The sequence below is a fragment of the Cupressus sempervirens genome, chromosome 9 (assembly GCF_028749045.1).
Source record: "Cupressus sempervirens isolate cs-2001-9-10 chromosome 9, ASM2874904v1, whole genome shotgun sequence".
NCBI classification, from domain to species: domain Eukaryota; kingdom Viridiplantae; phylum Streptophyta; class Pinopsida; order Cupressales; family Cupressaceae; genus Cupressus; species Cupressus sempervirens.
Genome location: NC_143126.1, coordinates 783,990,065 through 784,004,019, shown reverse-complemented (window position 1 = coordinate 784,004,019; position 13,955 = coordinate 783,990,065). Strand labels below are relative to the sequence as shown.

Sequence of the window (13,955 nt, the reverse complement as noted above, 5' to 3'; positions counted from 1 at the left end):
AATAAGTTTAATATGAATATATTATGATAAATATATGTACACTCCTTTCATTCATTTAATAGTATCTTATATTATTATTCCAAACTAACTAGCTTAAAACTATATAATATAGTATAGTTAAAATCAGTTAATCAAATTCAAATTTAAAGTATAAGCTAAAATCAGTTAATCTCAAAATTGTATTGTTAGTCCCTGCCTTAAGACAGAACTAATGTTTCATTTCTGATAAATTTTTAGTCCCTGCCTTAAGACAGAACTAATGTTTCATTTCTGATTGACTGGAACCTATTTCAAGAATCAAAATTTGAAATGGTTTTAATCTGCATTTTCTAGTGTTATTGTGTTCTATTTTCAGCGTATTATGGTAAACTAATTTGATATCCAAAAAGCCCGACTGGGGAGTTCGATTAATTGCTTATTGGCATGATATCATTCTTGGAATATTTACAGAAATTTGTGTCTTATTTATAGCATTGGTTCTCTCTTTAAAGTGAGGATTAATATCAAATTTGAATCTATTTGCATATAACATGTTTTGGGTGGAAGCAGATAGTCATTAATGGGCTAGAAAATGATAGCTTCTAATTGGTTTATTCTTCCCATTAGAAGAATAGAGTTTGAATGGTTTTTTAAAGTCTCATAGTATCATGTCTTAATTGAAATTAGCTTTTTAGCTGCAATGCAAGAGATGGTATGGTTTTCATGAGATTATTGGTAATGTTTTGTTTTGGGCTGTGAAATTCAAATGTAAAGAAAACACAAGTTCATATTTAGAATTGATTCTAGAATTATTTTCTTTTGAATTTTATTTATCTTCACATCATATCAACTTTTATGGGCTCGGTTAGAAATAGAACATTTGGATTAAATCAATTTTGATTCCCATTATTGATTGATCAGGTTTTTGTGAGTCGGTTCAAATTTGATTCGAGAGCATTGTTGAAGTGATATATTTTAGGAGGCTGCTGCAGGAAAATGTATTTTTTCTTTTGAAGAAATTTGAATTATGTGAAGATCTATCAGTATTATTACAACAATTGAAGTATGTATATGCAGTTTGTTCTTTGATGTTTTTGTTTTGCATCATAATACTATATGCTGAATTTTTTTTTAAAAATTTAAAGTATTAATTTTTATATTTTATTATATTAATTATATATATTTATATTAGGCTTTTAACAATCTTATATGATAGGAACTATGTTGCTATGCAATTAATTTTCGCTGTCCAAAAAAATCGGTTTACATAAGGTTGATATGCAATTATTTATAGTATAATTTCTAATTGGTCATTTCTATTATTGAAGGGTTTTAGACTTATGAATATATTATTCCTTTAAGATCAATCAAATCATATAATTTTTACAAATGTTTGTACCTTTATAATGTTTCTTATTTCTAATTCTTTCATAAAATTTATTACAAATCTTTTATTTCATTCCTTATTGATTAGTACAATGAATAGTTATGAGTCCCATAGTTTCTAATAATTACTTTGAAATAAAAGTCAATTATTTCTCCTTAGCTTTTCTCTAAGTTTCCTATTAAGCTTGCTTAGGGAAAAATTGAGCAATGATAAGTGGTTGCTATTAAATGCATAATTTGGAAACATCTAATTTTTAAGTAAAAAATTTATCCTCGTCTATTTAAAAATTAAAAAATATATCCTCATCTATTTAAAAATAAATTCAATACAAATTTTTCATTACTATCTTGCAAGGTTGTGTCTTAAAATATTCATTATTCTAATTTCATTTTTAATTAATATTAGTCATTTTGAGAGGACATTTGTCTTTATTAAATTAATAAACCATATTAATATTACTTTTTCCTACAGTATTTTAAAAAACAAAATTACTGATGGGAGAAACTAAACACAATGCATCCTTGTTTGACATGGATTCCTACAAATATTTTGATGTTGATTAGTAGTTTCAGCTTAGAGTATGTTCATGGGGTCCTATAAGGTACAATTAAATTAGAATAGACATAAAGAGTGGTCTTATTATCTTTTAAGAGTAAAATTAAATAGCTGAAAATAAGATTTCTTTATATGGTATCAAGGCAATGAAAGGAACACTCATGAAAATTTCACTCTATATTTTATTATGTTATAATGTTTCTAATTTATGTTTCTTTCATAAAATTTATTATAAATATTTTATTGCATTCCTTATTGATCAGTACAATGAATGTACAATGAATAGTTATGAGTCCAACAATTTCTAATAATCACTTAGAAATAAAAGACAAATATTTCTCCTTAACTTTTGTCTTTTCCTATTAAGCTTAGGAAAAAATCAAGCAATGATAGGTGGCTGCTATTAAGTGCATAATTCTGGAAACATCTAATTTTTTTAAGTAAAAAATCTATCCTTGTCTATTTAGAAAAAAATTCATTACTATTTCGCAAGGTTATGCCTTAAAACATTCATTATTCTAATTTCATTTTAATTAATATTAGTCATTTTGAGAGGACATTTTTCTTTATTCGGAAATCAATAAACCATATTAATATTAGTTTTTCCTACTATATTTTTTTAAAAAAAATTACTAATGGGAGGAACTAGACGCAATGATGTTGATTAGTAGTTTCAACTTAGAGTATGTTCACTATAAGGTACAATTAAATTAGAATAAACATAAAGAGTGGTATTATTATCTTTTAAGAATAAAACTAAATAGCTAATAGTAAGATTTCTTTATATGGAATCGAGGCAATAAAAGGAACACTCATGAAAAGTCCACTCTATCTTTTATTATGTTATGTGCACATGAGAGATATATTAATGTGTTTCAAACTTTAAATGCCACTATTGTTATTGTGATAGTTGCTTAAAATTATTTTGATTTCATTATGATAATTAATATATTTATTTAGATTATTAATTAATATATAGAATTTTTAAATTGATTAATATATATTTGTAAATGTGCTTATGTGTTGTCATGGTTTCAATCCCTCTATATTTTTAAAGCTTCTAGGACTAGGGTTGAGTCAATGCAATATCATGTCTGAGTCTAGATTTCCCTAAAGGAACTTCTCCTCTCATCTATCCCTTTGTGTGCACCTAGGTGGGCATTCAAAAGCAATCTAATACATTCATTCATATTAGGTAATTAGGAAAGGGAGGCTAAGTCTATGCATTTCCTAGATGAGAGGGAAGTTGTTCTAAAATCATAATACTTTGATCAAGTGTTCACAGCGAAGACATGATGCAATTAAGAAAAAGATCAAAAACATATTCAAAGAAAATGACAATGAAGAAATATGAGGACCGAGGTTAAAGATAATATGCAAATCGTGAGAACAAGCTAGAAGAAAGATCAGTTGAATTGGATGTAGAGTGAACATTGAAAGATGTAGAAATGGTGAAGAGCACAATCAAAGGTGGCAAAGACCAACGTTGAAATCAAATCAATGGCGTAAAATGTATCTAAATTAAAATTCAATTGCTCTTAAAAAATAGATCCTTGGTCATTGGATGAAGAGCAAATCGACTATTTTCGCAACGTCACAAGTTAGTCATAATCTAAGGTTAGCATTGCGAAAGAGTGAAATCAAGTATGCGCAACTTCGCAGGGTTATGACATGAGTTAAGGGTTTAAGCTGCGAAGCTATGATGAAAGGAAATAGTCAAAGCTTTAAACAATTTTCACAAGATCACAGGGTTTCAATCTATTAGCAAACAATTTTGTCCTTCTAAAATTAAATACAAAGAATGACTCCAAATGCCCAAATAAAAGAACAACTGCCACTAACGGTTGGAAATACTATCATGAGATTGATAGCTTTTCTCTGAATTGAGAGGTACAGCTCCCTCTTAGAAAGATATTCAAAGAATTTTAATAGTTGGTTATGCCTTTTACCAAAAGACACCAAGGCTTTCTAACATCCACTCATCAACATGAGATGAACGTGATTATAAGATTAATAAGCTGATAATGAGAGAAAAACCAGCAAATAGCCATAGGACTATCTACCATGTCTTTCACATTGCAGAGAAAATTGAGGGAGAGAGAAAACTGTAAACATCTTTATGCAAAAGTGTGAATACATAACCATAAGATTACATATATCACATCTGACATAATAATAAAGAACTGCATCTAAAACAGAAATAAAAGGACTCCAAAATCCTTTCAGATCAGAAACACAAATGTATATGATTATAAAATCTAACACACTTATGTCCCTCTTTATTTCAGAGACATGATAAAACAATAATAGTACTGTTCAATCCCCTTATGACAGTCAATCTGCATAAAATGAAACTGCTTCCTCTGTTACAAAATAGAAATCTCTTCTCCCTGTAGTAGCAGCTATAGAACTCCTCCACAGAAAAAGAAGAACCCTTCTCTTATTATTCTCTGTACTATTTATCTTCTCTTTCTGTCCATTCTTTTTCAGTTTGAATAACCGTTTCTTGAAATTGCTCCCAATCTTTCATATTCCATTGTCCATTATTGAGTAAGAGTGATGTATCAAAAAAAATAAACATAATGTTTAATAAACATTATGATATTGCTTACATTTTTCCAAACTCCTCTTATGGACACCTATCGCTACAAAAATGAATTGCATGTGCATGTTGGATAGGTGGCGTATGCTGGTTACAGATTGCAATCATAATCCTGTAACTGTCATTAATATACTTCCGCACTCAAATAGTCATAACTTATGATCCGTTAGGAATCTTGCAAAACGGCTTGAGAGGATTTAGAAAACTAGGTTTCCTCAAACATATCCGAAATTCAGCTCAATCCAATGGTTGGATTAAAATCTATGAGCCCCGCAACATGACTATTTTTCTGACTGTAGAATATTTGCATTTTCTGGTATGTTGACAGACCCGCATACAGTCCATCATAACTTTTGAATTTGACCAAATTTTGAAGATCACTTCAATGAAGATTTAGAAAACTTGATTTTCTACAACATATCAAAAATTGAGCAAAATCCGATGGTGGGATAAAAATTTATGCTCTTCGGATTGTGACTGTTATTTTAATGCAGACAGAAATCTGTAGTTACAGACTGTATTAAAACTGACAATAATATATACACCAATACTTGCACTTGAATCTCATGTTGGAATTTACTTACTGTGCATCTCGTTATCCACCACCACCTTCTAACCTTAGATCTTGGACTTCGAACTTTGAAACAAGATCCGAGCTTGATTTTGAATTTGAGCTACAAATTCCAACTATTGAATCTGGGCCATTGATCTGTGAACTACATATTTAAACTGTCCATGAGCTTTGAACTTAAGAATGGTGGATTCTTTTCAGGCTTCACCATTTCAAATACAATTTTGAAGCTCCCAATCTTGATTGAATCATAATGATTCTCGAACTTCTAACTGCCAAGGCTGAAACTGAAACTTTGAACTAACACTGCACTTTGCACCAACTCCAACATGAACTTGAAGTTGAAGTTGAACTGACACGAAACTTCAACTTCAACTTCAACCTCCCCATATGTGAGTAGAAATGCTGATGAATAGGAGAATGACTGGCCTGATTTTAACATTTTGTTCTAATGACAGAACTTGAAGTTGAACTTGAACTGGCTAGAAGATTCAACTTCGACTTCGACACTCGAAAGTATATTATGAAATCATTGAACTTGAAGTTGAACTGACCCGAAGGTTCAACTTCAACTTCAACTTGGGCACTCCCATGACTTAAATGTTTGATGTTAAGGCTGAAAAAATATATAAGTGTAACAATTGGCTCTGACTGGGGATGTGGGCCGTGAGGGACACAAAGAATTCAACAATCTCTGGTTGAGACCAGTGTCTAGCAATTGGGCAACAGAGTCATGGGAACAAAGAAAGGAGAATGTTTGCAGAGAAAGGGAATAGGGGACAACACCAAAACACAAACCTAACAGCAAGCCAAAAACCAGCAAACCAAAGCAAACTAACAACACAACCACCGAACAACTACACTAAACACCACCAAAAACTCAAAGAGTGAAAATATTTACAAATGTACATAGGTGAGAAGAACTCACCACTAGACCAGAGCTGAGGAAAAACTTGCACAAAGCCATTCACTGGCTGTGAGAAGAAAGATCCCATCCTGAACAGCGAGTTGTGCTGGCATGGTGCAACCCAACACTTCCATTTGGCAAACTTGTCTTCTTGGTATTTCAGGATGATCACATGTAGGAACCTTGTCCACCAATCATCAGGCCCAAAGAGCCACATTTCATCATAAAATTCTAAGTTTTCATGGTCACTTTGCAAAGAATTTTCAAGTCCTTTTCCAACAATACACTGAAATAGAGCTTGTTCAAGAATTTTCAAAGCAAGGATTATATCATTTTCAGCACACATACCCTTGGGATCAGCACACAAAAGAGGCTTTTTAGAATTCAAAACACCCTCAAGATAGAAGGAGTCTTTTCAAACATATGGTCAATCTAAGTCCGGATAAATCCATCATCTTTTGCTAAAAGCAAGTTTGAAAATTCTTTATCTAAAGCAGAGGAATTTGAAAGGCTTATACCTGGAATTTTCATGAGAGTTATTCCTTCCTTGCATGCTGATAGAAAGCAGGACAACATTTCTTCACTGTGAGATAATGTGTTTGCTGAAACTTTTAATGGTCCTTGGGACTTTCCTTGCAGCATACTTGCTTCAGCATTCTCCATGCCAAAGAGAAATAAATATTCTTTCCCACATGGAGGTGATTCTTGCATTCTGAAAAGAGGGTTTTCTCTAACAATGTCATCTTCATGAAACCCCGTTGGTACATATAGCGGGTTAAGTTCATTCCATGCCCACTTATCATCTAGCTCTTCAAACTTTGTTTTTGTATTACTTGCTAATCCATCCATTGCTTGAAGAGAGTCTCTTTTACCCAAGCATGTGAGAGGTTCTTCCATTTGGGGACCTTTGTTGTCACAAGTGAGTGTGATTTCCTCTAATTCATGAAGACTACCTGGCTAGGGTTTAATCTTACGCTGCAAATTAGCATTTGAACACCTCATAGGAATGTAGAAGTCCTCTTGTTGTGACCGTTCTTCTTGGGAAGAAGAGAAATGAAATAAAAAGGCTTCATATTCTACCTCTCCATCACCTTGAAAGATGCCTTTCATTCCTTCCTCATGAATCTTTCCTTTGTCATATTGATTTGACATGCTTTCCTAATTAATGTTGATTGTTGAAACAGCATTAGAAAATTCAATAGAAGAAGATTCAAAGATTGGCTGAGAGGTATCCATTGACAAGCTTGTATTTAACTCATTTTCAGCCGGCTCTTCCTCTAAAGGAGGCATACTTAGATGCTTCATAGAATTATTTGATTGGGAAATATGTTTTCTATTATTCTCATTGTGTGAACAACAGCACCCTATTATATTAGAAGGACTATTTTCTTCAGGTGTGACTTCTTGAGAATCTCCATCATCATATTCGACATGCAGGTGATATGATCCCATTGTATGGTGAGAATTGTTTTCAGATAAATGAGGTATTACCAAATCCTCTGCACAAAAAATTGATGTAATTTGACAGTCAGAAATAGAGGGTGTTGGTTTTACTTTTTTTAAAACAAGCCTTCTCATCTTGTGTTTTGCCTCTGGATGATATTGTTGTTCATATAGGCAAACTCTTTTCTGTAAAAGTTTATCGGTTGCATGCTCATTTTTTAATTTTAAATCTGGACCAGAGACTTTTGCAATATTGTCTTGTTGAAAACAACCAGATAAAAATAAATCATCTTCAATTCTTACAGCTTCCTTCTTAGCAATTTCAAAATCACATACCTTACTTCTTTTGAGATGAAATTGGACTTCTGGATGTAATGCTGCAATAAAGATTGACAATAGGTTATCTTGGCTGGGCTGGTCAACTTGTGGGATTTTTGCCAAGGTTCGTGTGAATCGATCCACAAAGCTTCTTATTTCCTCATTTTCTCCTTTCTGAATCTTGAAGAGTTGGCATAATAAATCACCCACATTAACTGTTGGTTTAAATCTCGCAAGAAATTTATTTTCCAGCACATGCCAACTAGTTATGCACCCATCTTCCAAATGCTGAAACCAAATAGTGGCATCATCAACAAGAGATTTAACAAATAGACGTACATACACATCTTCTTCCAAAACACCAAGAATCCCACAAGCTGTTTTGAATGCTCGAATGTGGTTGTTCGGATCTTGATTGCTTCTTCCGGCATACTCAGGAAAATATTTCTTTGACCCAGCAGGCATGAGTGTGAAATGAGATAGATCAAAAAGACCAAAATGTGGCTATCATGATTGAGTTGTAGCCAAGGCCATAATTATACTGGGTTTCTTTTACCAAAAAGATCAGAGTCGCCAACCTCCATCCTCGGGGAGGTAACCTTCAGATATCCAAAGAAAGAAAGCACTGAAACTTCACTTTCTTCCCCAGCAGAGTCGCCAAAACTGTTAGTAAACAGTTTTGTCCTTCCAAAATTAAATACAAAGAATGACTCCAAATGCCCAAATAGAAGAACAACTACCACTAATGGTTGGAAATACTATCATGAGATTGATAGCTTTCCTCTGAATTGAGAGGTACAACTCCCTCTTAGAAAGATATTCAAAGAATTTTAATAGCTGGTTATGCCTTTTACTAGAAGACACCAAGGCTTTCTAACATCCACTCATCAACATGAGATGAATGTGATTGTAAGATTAATAAGTTGATAATGAGAGAAAAACCAGCAAATAGCCATAGGACTATCTACCAAGTCTTCCACATTGCAGAGAAAATTGGGAGAGAGAAAGCTGTAAACATCTTTATGCAAAAGTGTGAATACATAACCATAAGATTGCATATATCACATCTGACATAATAATAAAGAACTGCATCTAAAACAGAAATAAAAGGACTCCAAAATCCTTTCAGATCAGAAACACAAATGTATATGATTATAAAATCTAACACACTTATGTCCCTCTTTATTTCAGAGACATGATAAAACAATAATAATACTGTTCAAACCCCTTATCACAGTCAATCTACATAAAATGAAACTGCTTCCTCTGTTACAAAATAGAAATCTCTTCTCTCTGTAGTAGCAGCTATAGAAATCCTCCACAGAAAAAGAAGAACCCTTCTCTTATTATTCTTTGTACTATTTATCTTCTCTTTCTGTCCATTCTTTTTCGGTTTGAATAACCATTTCTTGAAACTGCTCCCAACCTTTCATATTCCATTGTCCATTATTGAGTAAGAGTGATGTATCAAAAAAAATAAACATAATGTTTAATAAACATTATAATATTTCTTACATTTTTTCAAACTCCTCTTATGGACACTTGTCACTACAAAAATGAATTGCATGTGCATGTTGGACAGGTGGCGTATGCTGGTTACAGATTGCAATCATAATCCTGTAACTGTCATTAATATATTGCCGCACTCAAATAGTCATAACTTTTGATCCTTTAGGAATCTTGCAAAACAGCTTGGAGAGGATTTAGAAAACTAGGTTTCCTCAAACATATTCGAAATTCAGCTCAATCCAATGATTGGATTAAAATCTGTGAGCCCCGCAACATGACTATTTTTCTGATTGTAGAATATTTGCATTTGTTGGTATGTTACCAGACCCGCATACAGTTCATCATAACGTTTGACTTTGACCAAATTTTGAAGATCGCTTCGGTGAAGATTTAGAAAACTTGATTTTCTACAACATATCAAAAATTGAGCAAAATTCGACGGTGGGATAAAAAGTTATGCTCCCCGGATTGTGACTGTTATTTTAATGCAGACAGAAATCTGTAGTTACAAGCTGTATTAAAACTGACAACAATATATACACCAATACCTGCACTTGAATCTCATGTTGGAATTTACTTACTGTACATCTCGTTATCCACCACCACCTTCTAACCTTAGATCTTGGACTTCGAACCTTGAAACAAGATCCGAGCTTGATTTTGAATTTGAGCTACAAATTCCAACTGCTGAATCTGAGCCATTGATCTGTGAACTACATATTTGAAACTATCCATGAGCTTTGAACTTAAGAATGGTGGATTCTTTTCAGGCTTCACCATTTCAAATACAATTTTGAAGCTCCCAATCTTGATTGAATCATAATGATTCTCGAACTTCTAACTACCAAGGCTGAAACTGAAACTTTGAACTAACACTGCACTTTGCACCAACTCCAACATGAACTTGAAGTTGAAGTTGAACTGACACGAAACTTCAACTTCAACTTCAACCTCCCCATATGTGAGTAGGAATGCTGATGAATAGGAGAATGACTAGCCTGATTTTAACATTTTGTGCTAATGATAGAACTTGAAGTTGAACTTGAACTGGCTAGAAGATTCAACTTCGACTTCGACACTCGAAAGTATATTATGAAATCATTGAACTTGAAGTTGAACTGACCCAAAGGTTCAACTTCAACTTCAACTTGGGCACTCCCATGACTTAAATGTTTGACGTTAAGGCTGAAAAAAATATAAGTGTAACACAGTCAAAGTTGAAGACCTTAGCTATGAAGCTACGAAATGAAGAAATTGTCAATCGAAATAGTCATTGCAACATTGCACAATTGAATGGGAAGTTAATTTTAATGTTGCAAAGTTGCAAAGGGTGATTTGGATAGTCAAGTGTAAGGTGATTGCAACATCACAAATGAAAGAAATGTTACCTCTTAGATTGCAGCGAAGGTGTGAGATAGTTAGTCTATTGATCATTGCTCATCATGACTTGATTCTGGCTCAAGGAATTCTAAGGTGCGATGGTGCAAATAGCATGAAATAATAGTCAAAAATAATGATCGCATGATTGCAAATCAATTCTAGTCAAAATAAAGTCAAGTCGTGAAGGTACAACAAAGAGAATAACATGACACTAGAACAAGTGCACCCACACTACAGAGAAAAACAAAGAGTCAAAGTCTTCTAATCTTAGTCATCAAATCATAAAGATCAATGATCGTCGCATGTTCTCTAGTGATTTATCAGAGCCCATGTTTCAACACTAGGAACCTTAAACCATTGTGCTTCTTAAACTTAACTCAAACTTTTAATTGTGTAGATGCCGCCTGTAACCGGCGAGGCAGAGGTCGTAGGACTAGGGGTGGTAGAGCGGGATAGGAGGATGGACCACCTCCACCTCCACCACCACCGAACCCAAACCAGGAAATTATAGATGCACTTCAGACCTTGATTGGTGTAGTTCAGCAAAGAGTAGTACCTGTAGTTCAACCAATTTAGCAAATTCCAATAGTGGAAGCAGAGGGACCCAGAGGAGGCGGGCCTAGAGTCAGAGAGAGGACTAGGAGTCCCCCACCGAGACAGTTAGAGGGTCAGGGTGAACACGAGGAAGAGTCCATTCATCAGAGAGGACCCCCATTTGACAGACCTCCTAGACATGTAGGAGATGATATCGGGGAATTGATTCGACTCGGGCCACCATTGTTTACTGATACCACTGAGGGTTCGGTAGCAGAGGCATGGTTGCAGAGCTTATAGCGGTGCTTTAGGTTACGCCCTTATGGGAGTAATCTAAAAGCACGCCTAGTAGTTCATCAATTGAGAGGGGATGCCTCCAACTGGTGGCATCAGGAGGAGATCATTGGTGGAGTGAGGATGGACACCCTCACATGAGAATCTTTCTTAGAAAGATTTTGAGAGAGGTACTTGTCAGAGCATTTTCGGCAGAAATAGATAGAGGAGTTCCATTCTCTTTATCAGAGAGGCCTTACAGTGGCTCAGTACGAGAGTAGGTTTCTCGAGCTCCTTCCTTATGTGGAATACATGAAGGACGAGAAACTACGAGTGCATCGCTTTATCATGGGTCTGAATTTCTCTCTTCAGGGCCCAGTTAGGATGGCCTTCCCTACCACCTTTAGACAGGCAGTGGAGATAGCACTAGTTGCTGAGGATACTCAAGGGAGGCAGGAGTCACGAGATCGGTCTCAGAACCGAAACTCTTCTCAGTAGAAACCCTCTTGGAAAGGGAATCAGAACTATACAGCAGGGTCCTCTAGGGGCCAGCAGTCTCAGCAGCCAAAACCCCAGCAGCAACAGCAATAGAAACCTTCTCAGGGTTATCAGGGCTCTAAGCCCAAACAGTGGCAGTCACAGGGTCCTAGGCGGGATCAGAAAGTACAGGCCCCTCAGTCACAGTCAGTGAAGACTCAGCAATCTTCTAGGGGAGGATTCAACGGATCTAGCAGGTCAGGAGGCCCACAGCATTCTAGGTCATAGGGTGCACAATCTTATACTCGCGGACCATGCTACACTTGTGGCGGCATGGGTCATATAGCTAGGGAGTGTCCACAGGGATAGGCATCCAGTGGTCAGAGCAGGGCTTTTTCAGAGCCGACAGTTGGTGACATGGGTAGATCCCATAGAGTTTTTGCAGCGGTTGACAACCGCCAAGCTGAGCATCAGGCCACAGTTATTGAGGCTATAGGTATTATACAGGGCCATATGGTTGCAGTTTTATTTGATTTTGGGGCTACTGACTCTTTTAATCTCCATTTTTGGTGGAGCATTGCGGGCTAGTGGCAGTTAGACAGGATGTTAGTTGGGAGGTAGAGTTAGCCTCGGGAGCCAGAGTGTCAGTTAGTTCCATGGTGCAGAGTTGTCAGATGCAGATTGGAGACATGTCCACTAGGACTGATCTACGCATTACCCCTCTAGGTTCTTATGATGTTGTTCTTGGCATGGATTGGCTTTATGCCCATAGTGCCAAGATGGATTGTCGACAGAAGAGGGTGGAATGTGTGGATGATGATGGCATCTCTAGGGAGATCTTCGGAGTGAAGAGGCCAGTGTCCCTTCGTATGATTTCCGCTATGCAGCTTAGATGGTGCATACGAAAGGGTTGTCAGTTGGTTGCTATCACTATTAGTGACAGAGAGGAAGATTCAGAAAGGGAACCATCCCTTGATGATTTTCCAATTCTTCAGGAGTTTGCAGATGTGTTTCCTTTAGAGCTTCCTGGTATGCCACCACCTCGAGCAGTGGATTTTCATATAGACCTAGTGCTAGGAGTTGAGCCAGTTTTGAGAGCACCATACAAGATGACTACTCATGAGCTTAGTGAGCTAAAGGCTCAGTTGGAGGAACTCTTAGAGAAGGGGCATATTCGACCTAGTGTGTCACCTTGGGGTGCACCAGTGATCTTCGTCAAGAAGAAGGATGGATCACTTAGGTTGTGTATTGATTATTGGCAATTGAACAAGGTGACCATCAAGAACCGATATCCTCTTCCCAGAATCGATGACCTCTTTGATCAATTGCAGGGTGCCCGAGTATTCTCAAAGATTGACCTAAAATCGGGTTACCATCAATTGAGGATTGTGGATAGTGATATCCCCAAGACAGCTTTTCATACTAGGTATGGCCACTACGAGTTCACCGTGGTACCTTTTGGCCTTACAAATACTCTAGCTGTATTCATGAGCCTCATGAATGCAGTATTTCGTACCTTTTTGGATAAGTTTGTGGTTGTGTTTCTTGATGACATTCTGATTTATTCTCATGATGAGAGGGAGCATGAAGAGCACCTGAGACAGGTATTGCAGAGGCTGAGAGAGAATCAGTTGTTTGGCACCTTGTCGAAGTGTGCATTCTTCAGACCCGAGATACATTATTTGGGTCATGTCATATCAGGTGATGGTGTCTTAGTAGACCCATCAAAGATTAGGGCTATCATGGATTGGCCAGCACCCACCAGTGTTACTGAAGTGAGGAGCTTTATGGGGCTAGCAGGTTATTACCGACACTTCATTTCAGGATTCTCTAGATTGGCACACCCCATCACTTCTCTTAAGAGGAAGGGAAAGAAGTACAAGTGGACGGAGAAGTGTGGTAGAGCTTTTGAAGAGCTCAAGAGAGCCCTCATGAGTGCACCAATTCTTGCAGTACCAGATCCTGTTGCAGATTTTGTGGTGTGCACCGATGCATCTTTAGATGGTTTAGGAGCAGTCCT

General features: G+C 36.0%; 1 protein-coding gene across 2 annotated transcripts in view; it reads right to left on the bottom strand.

The window, feature by feature from the left end:
* The window catches only part of LOC149541062 (glutamate receptor 3.4-like), a 164,505-nt gene that overhangs the window by 62,488 nt on the left and 88,062 nt on the right, over positions 1–13,955 (bottom strand). The gene's annotated exons all lie outside the window — the stretch shown is intronic.